This window comes from Rhipicephalus microplus, chromosome 3 (genome assembly GCF_043290135.1).
Source record: "Rhipicephalus microplus isolate Deutch F79 chromosome 3, USDA_Rmic, whole genome shotgun sequence".
Lineage (NCBI taxonomy): Eukaryota > Metazoa > Arthropoda > Arachnida > Ixodida > Ixodidae > Rhipicephalus > Rhipicephalus microplus.
Window position 1 is genome coordinate 155,106,953 of NC_134702.1, and position 19,865 is coordinate 155,126,817.

The 19,865-nt window shown below is 45.7% G+C and overlaps 1 pseudogene; it reads left to right on the top strand.

The window, feature by feature from the left end:
* Positions 1 to 8,841: 8,841 nt before the first annotated feature.
* Positions 8,842 to 11,834, top strand: LOC142803018 (uncharacterized; annotated as a pseudogene).
* The last annotated feature ends 8,031 nt before the right edge of the window (positions 11,835 to 19,865 follow it).

Here is a 19,865-nt window from a genome sequence, read left to right on the forward strand (position 1 = left end):
GTTACTGGTTTCCGTACCAATACTTTACCTTCCTGGTGCATTTAATGTGAAACTTTGACTGTTTTAACTCGGACACATGTATGCTTTTGAAGTGCAACAAATAACCTTATACTTGATGAACGCGTGAATATTGCAGTAGCAGAGAACGAGTGATTATTGTATCAGACGTAATGAATTAGCTCAACTAAGGCGGTGCGGACGGCGCGGACGGCGCGGACGGCGCACTACAAGGCGCGAGTATAAGATGCTTCCGAATCTAACAAAGCAAATCAAGCCATTCCTAGGCAGCCAGGCGTCGCCACCAGACAGTACCACAGGTAGGCACCGCGATGACAATACTCGAATTGTCAATGTGAACGCCGCTCGCCCATCGTCACTCGGTTCCCGAGACCTCGCATAGGCGTTTGCTGAAAACGTCAAAATACTGTCGATGCCTCATGGCTGGGAACGCACTGGGGAGCCTTGGACACTCTTAGCACTCGAAATTGAATAACTGCTACGTAACGGACGCAATTCATGCTTCGCTAAAGAAGCTCATGCACACCAAGCAATAGAATGAATGTCAAATCTCGAGTTTCAAATTGGGTGTCACTGCTTTTTTAAATACGAAACGCACGCACGTCAAACATTCGTCATGTCTAATGTCGCTAGATTTGATCTACCACAAACGCGTAGTTTTCGAGTGCTCCATCTTGTGTTTTTTCTGTTAGATGCAAGCAATAAAAGAAACAGAAGATTAAGTAAAGCAAACCAGAGTGCACATTTGCTGTTATGGGTTTTTTATCTGTAGAATAACGAAGGTACGTCAACTGATAAGAATAAGTGTGGACCGAAAAAGACCCTTTCTGCCATTGCAATTTGAATCCACAAACTTCAAACTACATGCCCAGTATTTTATCGATTGGGCTACAACAGAAGGCGCTGCCTTGATCATTTTGCATAGTATTTACGTGTGTTGAACTCGGAGTGTTAGCCTGCGTATTTGTAGTCAAGGCGGTGAGTGTGGAACAGTCTAATTGCTAAAGGGCGTCACGAAGGAGACGACCTTCGCACAAGGTTGCAGTACACACGGGAACCCTCACTAGCCACATAGAGCGTCAAGTATTACAAAATGGCCGGGATGAAGCTAGAAGCTAAAAAAAACTTGCCTTATCTGCTGTCTCAAAACGAGCGCTCAAAAAGGGCGCGCCGCCAAATTCTCGCGACGAAACGCCGGAGTGACGTCGCGAGGTCAACGATAAAAAAGAAAAAGAAAACAAGCATCCAAAGACTCCCTGGCCGCGCGTCCTTCTCCCCTCGGAAGCGTGGGTTCGCCGACGAACCTCCTCTCATCGGCACCCGAGCAAGCCCTCGAATGTTCTAGATGGAAATGGGCGTGGTGATGCCGGGTTGCGGCATCCGTCGCGGACGACCTTCAAACCGTCTCGCCGTTTCCCCAGCCTTCGCTGCGTATCGAGCCGACGAAATGATGAGAACTTTCTGGATTCTCGCGCGGAAAGTATTTAATCGAGCAGCCGAAATGGGAAATCAGGAGAAGACGGAAATTAGCGCCAGAGTGCGTAGGGATTCCGCCGTGTAGTCGGTGAAGGTTTTGTCTGTAGGGACAAAGCAGGAGAAGAAGAGGATTTCCACCTGAGGGGTGAAGGCTCGAGCTACAGGCAAGAGCGTGTGTCTACCGCTATCGAGCGAAGACGCGTGGCAACAGCAGCTGCGTGTGTGAAGCCGATGTGTTTCCGGCGAAGAAGTTTGAAGCTTGGAGAGTGGCCAATTGAAGACGCGGGGTTTCCTGGAAGAGAAACTTCGGCGAGGTTTCCTGGAAGAGAAACTTCGGGGGCAACGGAACGACAACAACGCTGGACTTTGAGTGAGTGATTCTCGGAAGAGTATTACCAAACTTTTGTTCCAAGAACTTTGGACTGAATAGGTTTTCTATCTCTTTAGTCTTTAAGTGTCTTGGTTGTTCAATGCATGAAACTGCATTGTAGTGCGCACTGTTGTCTGTGTTCGTTGTTTCGAGTGTGGCTGATTGTACTGGGTAGTACGTTGTTTGATTGGTGACATATTGTACTCAACTATTGTAGAGTGTGCATACTTGTGCATTGGTTTTTATCTGCCATTATTGAGAATATAATTTTTGTTTTGTTTATCAACTCTCGGCTCTGACTTGTTCTTTGGGCCACAGCCGGCGTCCGCTGGCGCGCCAAAAAGGACCACTTCTAAATTGTCCACGCTTTCGTGGTGCGGTTCGGGGGGCCGCTTCTTCGGCCCTTGGAATTAGCCCGGCGATCGCCTCCCGAATTATCGGGACCTGTGACATCTGCTTATACACTAATCAGTAAACACGGAAGTGGAACTTGCTTTAACATAGGTAGTTGAGCGTTAATTGTGCATTCTTTCAGCAACAGCAGCCAATTGCGAAGTGACGTTGTAAACCGCTAGCAACTGAAAACTTGCGGCGCACACACGCACGAAATCAGCATACACAGGACAAGCGTGGACTAACAACTGTCACAATTCTTCCTGCGTCGTGTGTCAGTAGCGTATTCATTTCGTAAACGCGGCCGTAGCCGCATGCGAAGTGACCTTCGTCTTCTCCCGAAATACGAGTCTGATAAGCGTGTGCGCCGGAGAGACCACGCTGCGTGGGACCATGGGGGTGGCGATTCGTGAAAACACGTCAAGCGCTAAAGTTCCTAGACAACACAAGTTAACTTGTTTTATCTTGTTTTTACTTGTTGTGCCTTGTTTTTACCTTGTTTTTGAAACAACTTAACTTGGTTTATTTAGAGACCTCAGTCAAACGCGAGACTGTAGTGCCATTTCGCCACTGATAGCAAGAACGCGCAAAAGTTTCGAAGCTCTGAAGACTCCCAATTGGCGTATGTTGTATATAAATGGCTTACCGTTAACACTGCAGACAGCGTACTTTTTGTGGCGTAGTCGTTAACGCCGCGCGCAGAGAATCTAAGAGTTGCTAGTACGATTTCGCGTTACAGATGTTTGCCTTTTATTTTTAAAGACGATAGTCTTTCTTGGGGACCTTCGACGAAAAAATTTTCGTCTGTCTGTCTGTACTTTTGTCTGTTTGTCCACCCTAACGATTCCTCAAACGGCATTAAACGGCCAACCCAATCCGCAGCGCCCACCAATATTGCTCAAGGTTTAGCGTTCATCTTTGTGTGATTGTCAATTGAAAAATCAAATATGGCGCATACCTGAGGCACCATAACAACATATCTATGTTTTGTAAGTCTGCTTTATACTAGATGAGGTACACAAAAGAAATTCTAAGGAATGTAGCGTTTAACGCGCTGCGCCGAAAGTGCAACGCGATGCTCAAGAAGGCGTTTCCAACGCTTTGCTACAACGGCACGGTGGTGGCACGTGCCCATCGCTTTGCATTTTATACCTTATCCCCTCTGTGACTAACGTGCACATTTCTCCGCGGTTACGCACGCCTTCGTTTTTGGAGATAACTGCCAGATGGTGCTTATGTCTAAGGTGCCCGGATGCGCTTGTTCTTCTCCCTTACACGCTCGAAGCACTCTAACGCAGTGCCTTCAGAATACCATTCACCGATTTTCTTGCGCAGAACATCAAATAAACGTTTTGTTCACTCTCTCCAGACGCAAGACTATCGTCTTTCAATGACATTTACAGTGTAACATGTAGATTCGGGCCAATTTTTTTCGTCGTAATTTTAGTGTATATTTTCTAACATCGCTTCCGTAACGGAAGTACGTCAGATGAGCCGTGGGGGACCCCGGCACAAAGCACTTTCGTATTAAAAAGAAAAATCGTTCGAAGGACTCGTTTCTTTATTGCACACGACAATTCAAATCAAGCGACTATTAGGACAGAGAACGCATATGGGGCATTGTCTGTTGTTTTTCATGAGTGTAGTTTAAAATTTTCACCAACGTGAAATGGTATCGAAGAGGATGCAAAATGACCCCTTCGGTTGGGGCTGTCCTAATCCACAACCTTAGAATTACGTAGCTGCAAAGCTGTAGCAGAGCATCGAACACTTAAGGAATTCGAAGGCTGTGGGTTCAGATTTCACGGATGGAAAGTGTAACTTTCTTGAGCTCTAGAATTCACTTTCACTATAGGTAGAAGTCTATACTCTACATTTAGAAAAACAACAAACTATGTGTGCTGTGCTTTTTTTGGTTGAATTGTTCGTGTATTTTATTACATTCATTCCGTTAGATCTTGTCTGTTAGATGTCATTATTATTGTATCTAACAATAAAAACGAGCTCATAAATGTTTACTTCTTTCTCACATTTCATTTAGAAATTTTAGCCGTCTAGACAAGCTATGGCCTGCTCAATCGAGGCCATACTCGAGGGTCGAAACGCATACGTGGTTTTCGCCTGTTGTACGACCACGGCGACACGTTCCTTGTTTGGCTCACTATATTGTTGATTAGAGCGCAACTGTTGCATGCGAGAAGCACCAGCACACACTGCTTTGTCTCATTAACACTTCTTACACTGTTATAGTTAACTCTCACTCCTGCCATCGCTATTTACTTTTCTGTGCTACTCAAGTCTCCCTGGGCCACCGAACGTCCTTAACAGACTTAAGGAAACCGTGCAGCACTTTTATTACCATGTTCTATTTTCTACTCTGAATAGGTATAAAAAGAACAAGTTATTACTCTTACCAATTAGCAGTGGCCTCAGAAAGCTCCCAATAGCTGTTGCCGTGGTCATGAATCCGTAAGCGATTGGAAAATTTTTTGGGCCTATTTCTGTGGAGAGGATCTGAGGCACTCCAACTATGATGTAACCACTTGGCAGGCCCAATGCGCACGAGAGCGCCCATACATCATATTTCCCCGCAACATAAGGTGCCGCTTGTTGGAGCAGGCACAGTGCCAAGTAGCTGATGGTGAGCAGGCCACAGTTCGATATCAGGCCATAGTCACTCAGATAAGGCACAAACAACCGACCTATGGCGTCAGCAACTGCATAGAATGTGAGCACGTACACAGAGTCTGCACGTGATACGCCTGCGTCTTGCGCAAAGTCTAACGCCACTGTCATGAAGCACTCAAAAAAGAATCCCCTCGAAACGTAGTTCAACACGTGGAAGTAAAATCGTGGATTCTTGAGCACTTGGAGGACATTCTGAAGCAGCGACGTCGTGGTGGTAGGTGCCTCGTCTTTCATAATTGAAGGTTCGTGGCTTGGTAGATCGCTGCACACAGTTGAAGCACCAGGTGGGCACGAGAGACTGACGCTTGCGACAGTGTGTCTTCGTGCCTGACTTGAATGAGTCCCTGAGGAGTGCTTTGGAACTTGGTTGGAGATGTATAGCAGCAATCCGGCGACACCTTTCTTGGTTACTCTCCTTGCACACAATTCGTTCAAGTCTGGCGCGACATACGGGGGCAGCGGACTTTTGTTTGTACAGCTGGAGAACGTTCCTCGTCTGGACGTCGTGGACGGTTGGCTGAACGAGAGAGTGCAACGCCGCGGTATCTCCGCGGTATGTGTTGTGCTTATGATAGTTTCTTTTCTGCTGCTAATGATGCTTGGCTTTTCGTTGAGGCTCCATGCAGTACACCTCCTAATGCTGTCCTCGCAGTTAATTTGACCGAATCGAGTGAGCGTTTCAGTTTGAAATGTCGCAGGCCGGATATGCTCCGTTTTCAGGTATGCTTCATGACAGCCTTCGTCAGTTGTTCTTGTTGATGCAGCGCAACACGGATTCCGTGCACTGTTAGTGGCGCCTTCAGCGACGATTTTTCTCTCGCTTGGTATGGCCTCCCACGGTGGTGGGTGCATAAGCAATGTTATGGGCACAACGTTTCCTACTAACGCACCAATGATGAGGAACGCATCCCAAACTCCATACTCGGTGAGCAAGTACTCGTAGACCTTGGTAAAGACCAGAGCTGCAACGGTTCCTCCAGTCGCGAGTAGGCCCAACGCCGCTCCTCGTCGCCTGTCGAAGTATCGGCATACACATACTAGGCAGCTGTTGATGATTATTCCATGACCGGTACCTGAAATAGGCATAGAGAAAAGTAAATGTTACACTTTGAAGTTTGATGTCAAAAACAAGAAAACAAAATTAACGCTTGATTTCTTCACAGAACAGTGGGAACAGTGGGAACTGGGTGACATCAAGTGACCGTTCTATCCTGGTATAACTTTGAAAAAGGAAGTTGTGAACTAAAGCTCAGTTATTTCTTAATAACTGCGTGGCGGTGTCACATATATTGTCGCTGTTCACAGTGACACCTCTTGTTTTCTAACCATTTGTAAAACAAGGTAAGACATCACACGTGTCGAACAATAGGTACGAGCACGTAATGTAAACATTCACGGCCACAATCTACGCTGCACAAAAGTTCAAGCTGTGTTGACACCGCAGCAATAAAGAAAACAAAAGCGTTCTAGAAATCGTAATGACCAGCGTTGGTTTCTTCCGATCGTGGACATATTTCTTTGCGGATTTTACAGTGAAACATTACAAGTAACTGATTTAACATTCTGCCATTTACTTTTTTAGCATGCCATCATCCTCCACCAAGTTTCCATCACACCACCGTCATCCAGCTTGTTCACCAAGTCATTCACCAAACTTGTTTTACATCGCCAATGTCAGCCGGCGTTTTCCACTGTCGCAACCAGTGGCTCGCCACCATTACTACCATCTACCACTATTTTTTCACTCTGGCCATCAGCAGCCATTATGACCACTACAGCTTTCACCATATCCACTATTATGTCCACTATATCGAATATTCTTTCCATCATGTCCGCTAACGATTCCAGCATCCACCAACCCAGGAGTTTACATAGGGTTTCTAATACATGTGGCCGTTCAGCGCCAGCTTCCCGTAGTCTACTCGCGCAGCACCACCATGCAGCAGTGGCGAGCGGAGGTGGAGCACGTGCTCGACAGCCTGAAGAGAGCGTTCTCCCAGGCACTAAAAAAAGAAAAAAAAACGTATAGGCGCTTGTAAGGGGCTGGGTGTGGGGAGCCTACATACGCCGCGCCGCGCCTTCGTCGTTTAGGGTGGTGCCACTCTTTGACACAGCTCGTGCCGCCTCCCGCCGTCGGGCAGCTTTGCCAGCACACGTTGCCATAGTAACGGGGCAGATGCGGCGCCATCTTGTTCCCCAGTCGGTTCGCTGCCGCCGTGTGCGCGTGTCTGCGTGCTGCCGCCTGTAACTCGCCGTGACTTTTGTTGACCACGGGAAGCTCTTCGTAACCACGCCAGCTCGGTGAACGTGTTGGGAGTTTTATGAGCACCGAAAATGCCCGGCTGTTGCGTTCCGCAATGTACGAACCATTGCAGAAAAGGCATACGGATGTTCCGCTTCCCGGCCAGCCCGAACCGATGAAAGCGCTGGCTCGTACAAGTGAAAAGGGAAAAAGTGAAAAAGGGCTCGTACAAGTGAAAAAGCGCTGGGAGCCCACTGCTGCTTCTCGTGTTTGCGTTGTGAGTATTGCACCTCGCTTCATATTTTTCGCACGCGTACTTGCAGCTATATTCTAATATGTAAGTGCTATGCACCTGCAACGCTTTCAGCGAGCGTCGTCGTGTCCTCAACCTCTCCTCCGTCGCCGCAGCGCCGTTGCGCGTCGGTAGCGGAGGCCATGGCCTGTTTTGATGGCTTCCAGCGACGGCTGCGCGTAGCCGAGCGGCAATTTAGCGTGCGAATGCAGCGTTCGCGCAAGTGGATGCTTTGCGTGGTTCGATTATGCCGGATTACGCATGCATGGAACGTGAATGTTCAAAACTAAGCCTGGTTATAAAACATCCCCGAAAGGCCCGGACCGTTCACGCTTGCTAAAAAAAACAAACAAAAAACACGCGATTCTCGTCACTGCGACAAAAATTGGTCGAGACCAAGCGACAAAAGTGGTCACTAAGTGACTGCCAAATCTTCGATCGCGCGTTAATTCAGAGTACGGCAATCGATTTTGAAGCTGCCGTGGGCTGGATATTCATCGGGTCACCGAAAAAATTGGCTGGCGATCTCCCCCTCTACCGTAGACTCTCCTCGGAGGTGTTGTGAAATCTCCCCTACCACAGACGGGCAATTGTTCCCTGCGTGGCTTGTGCTGATATTCCGCGCGGGGGTGGGATATATGATTGACTCTTTCTTGCAACACTGCCAAACTGCGTAAGAGGGGTCACTAAAGTCTGCAAAGATTTCTGTGGCGAGCCGCCCCATAAAAATTCCCGTACTGCAATTAGAGGGCATAAACAATTTTCATTCCAAAAGATAAAAAACGCGCGAAAGCGAGCATTCTGCCTCGCTAGCGAGTAATTCAAATGCATTATGTGGTTTTCAAATATTGTTAAGATTGACTTTTTTTTATTCTAGGCACATTTTGAAGATTCAAGTTTTGAGCAGCACCGACAAGATGGACTGAAAAAGCTGAGGCCGGATGCTGTCCCAACTCTCTTTCCCTATCGTGGTAAGAACATATCTGAACTCGTTATATCAAGCCGTAATATGGACACAAATTTAATTTTCCTTTGAATTTGTGAATCTTGTTTGGGTCATTCAGAGAAAAGACAAACTCATCTAAATGCATTGCCTCAATTGCACTGTGGTGTTTCGCTCTTATTTTTTACTCGGAACAACTATAAGGAACAGTAATATGCTTTGTGTGGTGCAGACCATGCAAGAAAGTGCATGATAACATTTTGCTTGTAATTTTTAGTCTGCAAAGCGAAAAGGAGTATTGGAACTGTTGGCTGAGTGAGATTGCATAGGAAAGCATGTTATTGTTGTAATGTTCGTATGTTTAATTTTTTCCAGCTGCTCCAAAACACCGGAAGTCTCCGAAGAAGCGCACTTCTGCCATGAAACCTGCGAATTCTTCTAACACCAAACGTGTTTGCCCATCTGGAGACATTCCACAGCTGCCTATGGATCCTTGCGACATAACGAGTTTTGAGAACGGTGTTCAGTTGAGTGCTCATGTTTCAGCAGCCGTTTTACAGCCAGATGCTCTTCCTCATGACACTGCTGAATTCGCGAGAGGTGATCCTCCAGAAGCCCACTTGCTGTCACGTTGGCCCACCAACAAGGCAGCAAGCATCAGTACCAGTGATCCCGAGTCCAGGCTTGCTCACGCATTGGGAGCCGTCTCATTTCCTCTATCGCCTACAAATAATCTAGAATGTGATGCAGACAGTGCTGCTGAGTGTAGGTGCGAGTGTACATCCGTGTGTGTGCCCCTGCCATTTGTTCCGCCAGCCAATGACGCAGACAGTGCTGGTGAGTTTCGGTGTCATCATGAGACAGTAGCAGCCTCTCCACCACACCTGTCTGCCAACAATCTAGCAAGCGACACAAACGCTACTCCAGGTGCATCCGTAGCCATTCTAAAACAGCTCCCTCCCAACACCGTAGCAAATGATGCAGGTCTCACTCCTGCACAAGAGCAGTCAACACAGCCAGCTGCATTTATGTTTGGAGGCAGCACAACTCCCACATTGTCGATGTTGCATCGGGAAAATTCCGAGCTCCGGAAAAAAACGCCGACTTAAGCAGGAGTTTGAAAAACCTGGTAAAACTGCATGAGCAGACGAGATCAAAAGTACGTAGTCTAAATAAGAAACTAAGGTTAGTTCAGCAAGAACTGAACGCATTAACATCATCGACATTTCTTGCTGCAGATCAAACGAAGGCTCTAACAACAAAAGGCAGGGTTCGCAAGTGGTCAGTTCAGACTTTACGCGTAGCCCTCCAAATAAAGCACGCATGTGGTGCAACAGGCTTCGAATCGCTCAGGTCTCTGTCGTACCCACTGCCATCTAACCGGAAATTGATTCGAAGAATGCAAAACATTCGCTTTCTGTCTGGTGTACTTACTGAAGTGCTGGGTGTTCTGAAGCGCAAGGCAGAAACAATGGAGGACATTGAGAAAGATTGCATCCTCTTTATGGATGAGATGGAAATTAGTCAAGGGTTTGAACATGACCGCTCTCTGGATTGCCTTTTTGGGGGTACGACACTTCCAGAGTCAACTGACAACGTTGCAAACCATGCTCTCGTGTTTACGATTGGAGGTCTAAACACGAGGTGGAAACAGGTCATCGCTTACCACTTCACTGGTCGTTCTACTGACGGAAGCCTTTTAAAGGAGCTTATATTTCATTTATTGCGCTTTGTTTTGAGGTGTCCTTGAGAGTTCTTGTTGTAACAAGTGACATGGGAAGTGCCAACAGGAAAGTGTGGCAGCTGCTGGAGTTTTCAAGCCACAGGCACTCGGAAACTGTCTGCTCTATACTACACCCTCACTTGGATGGTAGGGAGCTGTATTTCATGGCTGATCCTGCTCACGTTTTGAAAAACATATGTGGGCAGCTTCTCCGCTCAGGAAGTTTTACCCTGGGGAAGGAGACGACAGAGGAGCATTGCATCCCAGGAAAAACTGTTAGCCTTGAACATGTTGAGGCTGTTCTCGAATATGATAAAAAATGACCTCAAAATCGCTAACAAGCTGTCGGACATTCATGTCAGCGATGGTCATTTCGCAAAAATGAAAGTAAACATCGCCGTGCAGTTGTTTCGTGAGGCACCTCCTGCCATTCGCTACCTAACCAAGCTCAAAATCTTGAAGCCAGAAGCTGAACCAACTGCCTGGTTTTTTGACCTTGTCACTAAGTGGTACACTTTGATGTCATCACGACACCCCATCGTTGCTTTAAGTCATTTTGACCGCGCAAAGCACCAGGAAGCAGTTGGGACATTGCAGCTGGCATGTGCTACGTTCACTCGGATGAACATGGGAGCAACTGCACACTGGAAGCCATCGCAGGCCGGTCTTTTGGTGTCGACGACTGTTGTGCTGCGCCTGTCAGAGGAGCTCCTGGCGAGGCGTGGGTACTTGTACCTCCTCACTGCTAGGCTGATACAAGATTGCCTAGAAAACATTTTTTCAGTTGTGAGATTAAAGAAGCCAGTTCCAAGTGCGTATAAGGTTAAATGTGCACTGAAGGCCATTTGTGTCAGCCAGTTTGTACATACCCCTAAGACTTCGAGCTACAACATTCACGACAGCAGTCATCTGGCTGACTTGCTTGACCCAAGCATAAAAAAGCTAGAGGAAGACCCCATTCAGCAGGCTGAGGAGTTAGAGAACTTGTTTGTGATTGGCCTGACGGAAGCAGAGTGCGACATCGTAGCGTACATCGGTGGTTTCCTTCTGAGGTCCGTCTTGAAGTTTATAGACAACTGCAAAAGCTGTAAAGCAGTACTGACTGACAGTGCTCCTGGGAAATACAGCAGCCTCATCCAGTTGAAGGAATACGTAAAAAATGCCGGAAATCTCATCCAGCCAAGCATGTCTGTAATGACAATTTTGATGGATTGTGAAGAAAACTTCAAAACTTTTGCTGAAATGGGTGAAGTCATGAAGGTGAAAAAACCATTTTCAAGCATTCTAAGTGCCCTGCAGAAGTCTGTAAAAATGCACTTGGAATGTTGCAGTTTGCACAAGCCTACTGTAGAGAAGCTACTTCTCGAAAAATATCTCCAAACAAGACTAAAGATTTACCTCAGGCAGCAGCATAAACACAGAGTAAATGGGGCAGCAAGCAAAACCTGTGCTGCGGCAAACTTGGAGTAGTTCAGCAGCCAGCTAGAACCGTAGAGCGTACGCAGCTGCGATTATTTTTTTTATGTGAGGACACTTGTACGACTTGGGTGGTACGTTCAATCATAATTTAGAACTGCCTTTGTTAAGGACTCTATGCAACTTCATTGCCGTACAATGATGATAAAGGAAAATTGATGCTTATTTGTATAATTTACATTATAGTGTGTTCAAAATAGCGGTAAAATATCTCAGTACGAGCCCAAAAAAGCATTCAAAACCAGGAACACTGGTGCGCCTTCATTCACATTGCACCTTTCTCTTGAGACGTTGCTCTCCATTGTGCCAGTTGCTCATGACGTGTTTTTATTCTCGACTAATGTCATGTTTTTTCAGTGGGGTAATTTAAATTAACCCAGTGGGGCTTGGGGGATTTTCTTATCGATTTATTTCCCCAATATTTTGGTTCATGTATGTATTTGTGCTCAAAGTACTACTTATGCAGTCGTTGTGTAAAATGCTTTCTTTTCACTGTCATCAGTGTAGCAAGCCGTATTCTTCTCTACTTGCTTTCTCTTTCATTAGTTATCTCTGCGTTGGTCTCATCAGCATTGTCCACCTGTGTAGCCCATCTGGGCTTTAATCTTGCTCGTTGCCTGTGTGTTCAGTTTTTTTTCAACAGCTCCATTGGAAAAAAAGTCACAAATGAGTGATATCACTTTTACATGCATTAGCCTGCTACATAAAGTGCTTCTTAAAATTCGATGCCTTTATTAGCTCGGACACATTTACTTTGTGTGTTTGTTGTATTTCCCATGTACGCCTGTTGTTCAAGAAGGGGGCATCTGCATGTCACGCAAGCAGTGCAATAAAATAATTTTACGTGAATTTTGTCTTGCTTTATGCATGTAATAAAAGTACGCTACAAGGCATGATGACTTGGATGTTCAGCCATAGATGTAATATTTTGTGTTGCCACCTCAACAATATTTTTGTTAGTGTGTGTAAACATGTTAAATTACACATTGAGCACGTGCCCAGTACGGGCAGAACGACTCAAGCATAGGCTGGGGAGGTTCTATGGGCAACAGTGGTTTAGTCTGTGAGGGCCATTTTTCTTGTATCAGAAACTTTACTACCACACCGATATTTTCTATGCTAAAGCATTTGCGGGGTAACCTAATAACATGTAGTGCCTTGTATCTGCACAAAAATGCGTAACTGAATAATAGTGCATAATAAATAAAAGGGTAATAGTGTCAAAACAATTAAAATAATATAAAAGGCAAAAACCAAAACTAAAAATGAAATTACCGTCTCTCTAATCGGGCGTCATCGTGCAATTACCTAAACACAGAACCTTTCCGGGTTAAGAACGACGGCGAAGCAAGGCGACATAAAATCCGCGGCCATTTCCGCGCTTCTACGTGCTTCTACATGCAGCTAGTGCCTCCAAAGGAGGCACTGGCAAGCTTTTGACAAGAACGTGAATGCCGCATTAAACGAATAATCCAGCGATCTTAACTGTTCCTAGCAGCAGGAAGTTTTTGGAAAGCTTCTTGGCGATAACCGCTAATCACGTACGATCGTTTCGAAGCATGTCGTTCTAGAGATAGTCTGTTCCGCGCCTACGGAGGCGCGGCGCATGCCGGCTCCCTGGGTCGGGCGGGCACTAGGGGACCAATATGGCGGCCCGTCAAGTTTGGCGGCCGCCACAGCCACCGTTAGGCAACCTTGGACTCTGCTGTCGCCACCCTAAACGACGAAGGCGCGGCGTATGTAGGCTCCCTAGCTGGGTGAGATGCCATGGCCTCTCCTCCTTGAAATCTCTGTGCAATCACGTGATGGCATCGTAAAACAAGACTATGCAGACGCATGTGTGACCGACGCGTTGTATCCTAGTCAGAACGCACTCGCACGTGATAGTGTGTTCGGACCTGCGTAAGTAGGTGTTGTTAAAGGAGATGGTATCTCCCCCTCACAATCTCTCAGCAGTCATGTGATGGCATCGGGAAAAAGATTCTGCAGACGCGAGATGAACCAACACGCTGTATCCTGGTCAGAGCAACTGTCACGCGATAGCGCGTTCGGGCCTGCGTAAGTTGGTGTGTAAGAGAATGTGGCCTCTGCCCCTTTACACTCCATCAGCAATCATGTGACGGCGTCGGGGAGCGTGGTTCTGCTGATGCGAAATGCGCCATGTGCTCCAGCGTGGCATGGTATAGAACCCCGGTGGCATGCTCTAACAAGAGTTCGAGATGATGTGTAATGTGCTTCACTTTCAAAAAGACGTTACAATAGGGCAAGGGTGAGTAGCATGTGCTGTTTCGCTTTCTATTACACCATCTCCTTTTATAGCGAGATGGGGTAATTTTTCGGCGCCCTTCTCCTGTTTCGTCTCCCCTTTCCCCCCTTCCTCAAGGCGCGTAGCCGTGCTCTCTCGTGGCCTGCTGAAATCAGCACCTCTCCTTTCTTTCTCCGAACCACTACTGCTGCTACTCAATACGATAACAGTGCTGCAACACACCGTGTTCATGCTTCCATCTCTAGATTATCTGTATGAGACTTCCCATTGCATTCTCCAGTTCTACTCAGCAGATAAAAAAAATTCCGCACAACACACACATTATCAAGTTGGATTCATGTGAAGCCCTCAGCGAGTAGTTTTGTAAACGGAGAAAATAGCTACGTGTTTTTTTTGGGGCAAAGCTTCTCAAGCCGTGGGTCGCACGTCCGCAATGCATGCTGTAGTAGTAGTAGTAGCAGTAGTAGCAGTAGTAGCAGCAGCAGTAGTAGTAGTAGTAGTAGTAGTTGTAGTAGTAGTACTAGTAGTAGTAGTAGTTGCTGTTGTAGTAGTAGGAGTCACGTCTTGTTTAGTACTTGAAATATCCGCTGGATGGCGGTATTTTTATATGACTAATATTTGACGAAAAGATACGAAATGGTGGTACATGGAGTGTTCATTAGATGGACGGACGGGCGCTCGGACGTATGCACAGACGTATGCACGGAAGGACGCACGAACAGGCGGGCACACGGACGACGCAGGGAGGAACACATGAATGAAAGCATGGACTGACGGACATACAAACGAACGCACGGTCGCACCGAAGGACGGATGGGTGCACGCATAGATGAGACAAACGCACGGACGCACAGATAGTCACACAAGAGACGGAAGCAAAAACGACTGTAAGGACTGAAGTGAGGACGGACTGACGAACGCCGCTCATATCGAGCAATCCATAAATATGCTGTGACTTTTTTTTAAGAAAACAGTTGTGTGCACATCGTGTGCTTACCAGGCTTGCCAAGTAGTATTTAAAGGGGAGTTTATCGTCTAACGTAACGTTGGCACTCATGTGTGAGTACAGACGTCAGTTTTGTTAAAATAAAGCGCACGATGCGGTGCCATTCACATTTCCCGCGGGCTGCTCTGTGCATCATACGTTGAATTTTTAAAGTATTTTTCCGGAATCGAGCAACTCTGGAATTCCGCTTGCTAAGTCATCAAAGTGTATATGTAATGTTTACCCGACTAGCGATGGTGTCAAAGTGTAGCCGAAACTGAAAAAAACAATTAACCCTAAACTGACGGGACGTCTCCATCACATGAGTACATAAGCGGTGTTCGTTGCCGTGCTACAAAATAAGATACCCAGCACTTTATCCACAACTGACATGAGTATTGTGGATATGATATTTTTAACGTAATTTCTGTGTCTGATGTGGCTTGATAGACCTTCAAGAATACTTGATTCCGACCTTCAAGAATACTTGATTGTCATGTCGAATACCTTGGTTAGATTCCTGCCGGAACACTGACTCTTACACTTTGTATTCATCAGGTGAAAGCGACTGACGCCGTTTTTTCTTGACCTTCTCTCATTTATGTTACCTACGTTTGTTCGGTCCGTGCTGGTGGAAAGTTATCTTCTTATCTAGTTTTCTTTCTTCACACTTCCATTATAACAGCTTTCAATAACGGCCCCGTATTGTTTTTGCATTGTTGTCTGTTAGTTCTCATTAATATATTGAATCGAACATTCAAAACGAGCCTGTAAATTTACACCTTTTTATTGTCAGGGTCTTGTTGTAGCAATCTTGATGCCTCCGAATAGAATGCGAGGGATTACTAGTCAGCTGCCAGCTCATAATGACATCACGTGCTACGTGGCGCCAGCAGAGGAAACAGTGTTCAACAATAACTGCAATGGCTACTGCCTGCACTGCTGCTGCCACGTTTAAATCAACATGTATATACTCCGCAAAGTGGACGGAGGGATGACCACCGCCACAGCTCAATAGCAGAACATGGGACGCGTTAGTTGAAAGTCACAGGTTTGGTCTCTGCCGGAAGAGAGTTATATTTTAGTTCACTTTTATTTATTCACTCTGGCATTACAACCACTTCTAGTAATATCTCCTACACATTACGCGGCATCATTGTCTCTTAGATATTGTTAATGTTATGTCTAACAAAGGAAATGAACCCTTATATTCACACTTAGTTTATGAATGTTTGTTCACGCCGCTCGTGGGGAGATAAGAAACTAGGAATCAGGAGGGGGCGTACCCTCATACGATGGCCCGTAGTGTACAGGTAAGTACCACATGTGACAGAGCGATAGGTTTTGTGCCGTTGTTGAAGTCATGGCCACGCAGTGATGTCCTTCATACCCTCATATTCTTCTGTCAAAGTTCCGGTTGATACCAAGTTTAGGAGGTCACCACGAGAGCTCTCAGAACAACGTCGCTAAAACGTGATAGATAGATGAATAGATAGAAAAAAAAGAAAGAGACAACAAAGAAAAAAAGAAAAAGAAAACGAAAGAAAGGAAGAAATAAACATAAAAAAGAAAGAAAGAAAAAAGAAAGAAAGAAAGAAAGGAAGATATAAAGAAAGTAAGAAAGTTAGAAAGACAAAACGCTCGAAATGCCTTTAGTGGGCTAACAGATGCCTCGCATGTAAAACAACACACCTATAAAAAGGTGCAGGAGAAAGTTTTTTCGTAAGGCGGGAGAGGAGAGGCACGAGGGTTGCGACACTTCTATATGCATGTACGAGTGCAAATATACTTGTTCAAAGCGTGAAAATTTCTAGGGGTTGCAGCTCAGCACTCTTCAGCGCATTAAAGTGTCACAATTTACGCAACGCCTAATTGTGCAGAGTTTAACACCTGTTCAGTCTTTCAATTCTTTCTTTCTATAATCATTATGACCACACGAATTTTACACTGACGTCAGAACAAGCATTCTTTGTTTCCGCCTGTAGGTAAACTCTACTGTTTAGAAATTGGTCATCTCTTGCACTCTACACGAGGAGAACAAGCTAGAGCTCACATGACGATCCAGCATGAAAGCATATGAATAACTGGGAACGGCAGTAGGTATCCCACCATAGAGTAGGTGACAAATTGAGAAAATTTATACTTCATCAGGAAATGACGAAGTTGTGTAACAATATCTGAGCTTTAGCGCACAGTATATTGGGATGAGATGTTGAAGATAAAGGGTCATGAAGCTTTACTTGGTAATTCTCAATGTCGATAAACTATGTGCGCTTACTTTTCTGTCACCTGTGGTACTGCTAAAGTTTCACGGTCTCGATCATTCATCAATGCTTTGCATTTTTGTGAATTTTTCTGTCGCAGAGTCTGATGCTTCACGGATGTAGTTTATGATGAATGAACCGAGTTTGGTTATTGTAACGAGCTGCCAATGCAAGGCATACTCACCAGCTAAAAACCCGGAAGAGAAGACAAGGAAGGACACTCCTTCGGCAAAAAAAGACACCGACAAACCCGTGGTGAGCAGACTGGCCCCGATGGTGGCAGCCCACCGTACTCCGCAGGACTGAATCAGGACACCGGAGAACAGGCCTTGCAGGGGAAAAGATAAATTGTTAGATGACCTGCAGTTTATCCAGTTGTATTTATTTTTGTGTGCAGAGCTGCACAGAGGAAAATAGGCAAAGTGAAGAGGTCAGGACAAGCACATAGAAAAGGCAGCTCTTCTCTGCGCTTTGTATTTGCTTTTTTTATTAGAGGGTTCACATTACCTAAATTGTTTGTGATATTGTTATTTTTTCACTATATCTACTTGAATGTGCTACACATCAGTGCATTACCCTCAACTTTGTCTATATAGCCGCTAAAAAGCTACCTTTTGTAAGAAGCACTTCTCAAACATAGTAAATAAAAACTTGCAGCTTTGCCACAAAGGTGAAGCCATGAACCTAATAGCAACAAATTGGAAGGTCACGCGCAGAATGGCTATCAGATTGAAATGTGCTCACATTTCTCACGTCTAAATGACGCACGAAACGTACTCTCAAGTACAGATAAACGCAAATAAGCGTCTCAGTTGTTACTTCGCTATGTCTGAAAAACGTGCTATTTTCGCAAACGGAGACTGTGCAACGGTAACAATGACCTTTGTGTGCCCGGTAACTAAAACAGAATCGTTCCCGTAAAAGCCGAAGGTCAGCTAAGACGTACGATCCTCCCTACCGAGAGAAAGGGTGCGTGAGTGAGCGTTCACCCTCTGCTCTTCGCGGGAAAAGTGCACTTGAGAGATGAGAGCGCACACTGCCACGTCATGACGATGCTGCTACGCGCGCTCATTGCGCCAACTTGCTGGGGCAAGGTCTCTGCATAGTAAGCATATTATTTGAACTTGACTGGCAATGTGTCAGGCAAACGAATGCATATGAGCAAGTTATTAAAGTACTACTTCGATCATTCAGATAAAACTGCACCGAGAGCTGTTTATGTTGTGATACCAGTATTTTAGAAACGTTCAACCCTGTCTAGTTGTCCCAAAGATGCTGATATAGAACATGTGTCTTCGATATGTGGGGTTTTGGCCCAATAGAACTTGTGTCCTCTCTCGTCTAGTTTTTGTTCGCCGCTTAGGCATTGAGGTAGTTAGCTTAACAGAGTCAATGTTGCTCAGCACCCACGTAGGAAAAACTAAGAAAAGGCGCAAACAGCACTGATCTCCCAAGGCACGTTTATTATTGTCAGTGCATCAAAAAAGAAAAACAATCTGAAGGTGGCACTAATTTTTAACTTAGCTCTGCGATGGGATCGCTCACACTTAGGCGTTCATGTGGCCTGATATGTTCCATGAACCGATTCTTTTTTTTGCACATACACACCCTTCATTCATAACCTTTTTGTGTATATTTGTATTATATGTGCGACCACTAGATGTACTCAAAGATTTTTAGCTGCTAATCAGTAGTTCCAAAAAGCTCATAAGACGATGGGTATCTGCTAGGCAATACACACCACGAATCTTAAAACAGTGACTTACTAAAGCACACTGGATACAAATTCATGTAGCGAGCTCTCCCAATAGTGCTAACAACAAGCACAAAATTCATTCTGCTTGCTCTTTAGGACACTCGAAACCCGTAAACGATTTCTACTGTGGGGTAGCCGCACTGTTATGCCACTCTGGGCCTGCTCTCTCCCCCTTGATTATACTAAGGAGGAGGAAGTCGTGCTTACGGGGCTTTACACCAACGCTCATTTCAGCGTGAAACCAGTAACATCTGCCACTAAATGTTACGTGTCACGATACTGCTTTCTTCTTGTAATGCCAAGGGTTAAGGCCCGTATTCACAAACGCTCCTTCACTCAAGGGCTCCCCTCGACTTGACGAAGTCAAGGTGAAGCGTGCTCCTCCACTCAAGGGGCGGCTGCGTTTCTTGAATGCTCCTCCACACTTCCTTCGCCAAGGGAGGTCTTGGAAATGCTCCCTTCACTTGAGAGAACTGCATGCGCCGAGAAAAGCGCCTGAAAACGAGAGTATTCGCAATTGTGGCTAAGAATTGCCTATCTATGTACATTAGGAGAACGCCTTTTCTAATTATTCTTTTTTCTAAATTGACATTACAGCAAAATACGTGCATTTAGAGTGGTAGTGTTGTTTCCATGCGCCTTGTGCTGATAGAGCTAGCGAAACCCCCCTTCAAGTCTGGCAACAGCTGAACCCAGGCAGCTGAACGAACAGCTGATGGCATTTCGTCTGCTGCTGAACGTGTCTACCTGCTTAGTTTATATTGTCTTGTATGCGTCTATTAATTGCAGTTTATATTTACGGTAGTGTTTGCGTGTGTGTCGTTTGAGAGCCTGCTTTCGCCGGGGCGACTAACGAACTACGTGAGTGATGACAGGAAGTGCAATAGATGGTTTGTTGCTTTGTTTACTTTCGATTTACTGAGAGCCTTCTGATCACTAATGTAGCCACCGAATGTATAACGCGGTGGAATGA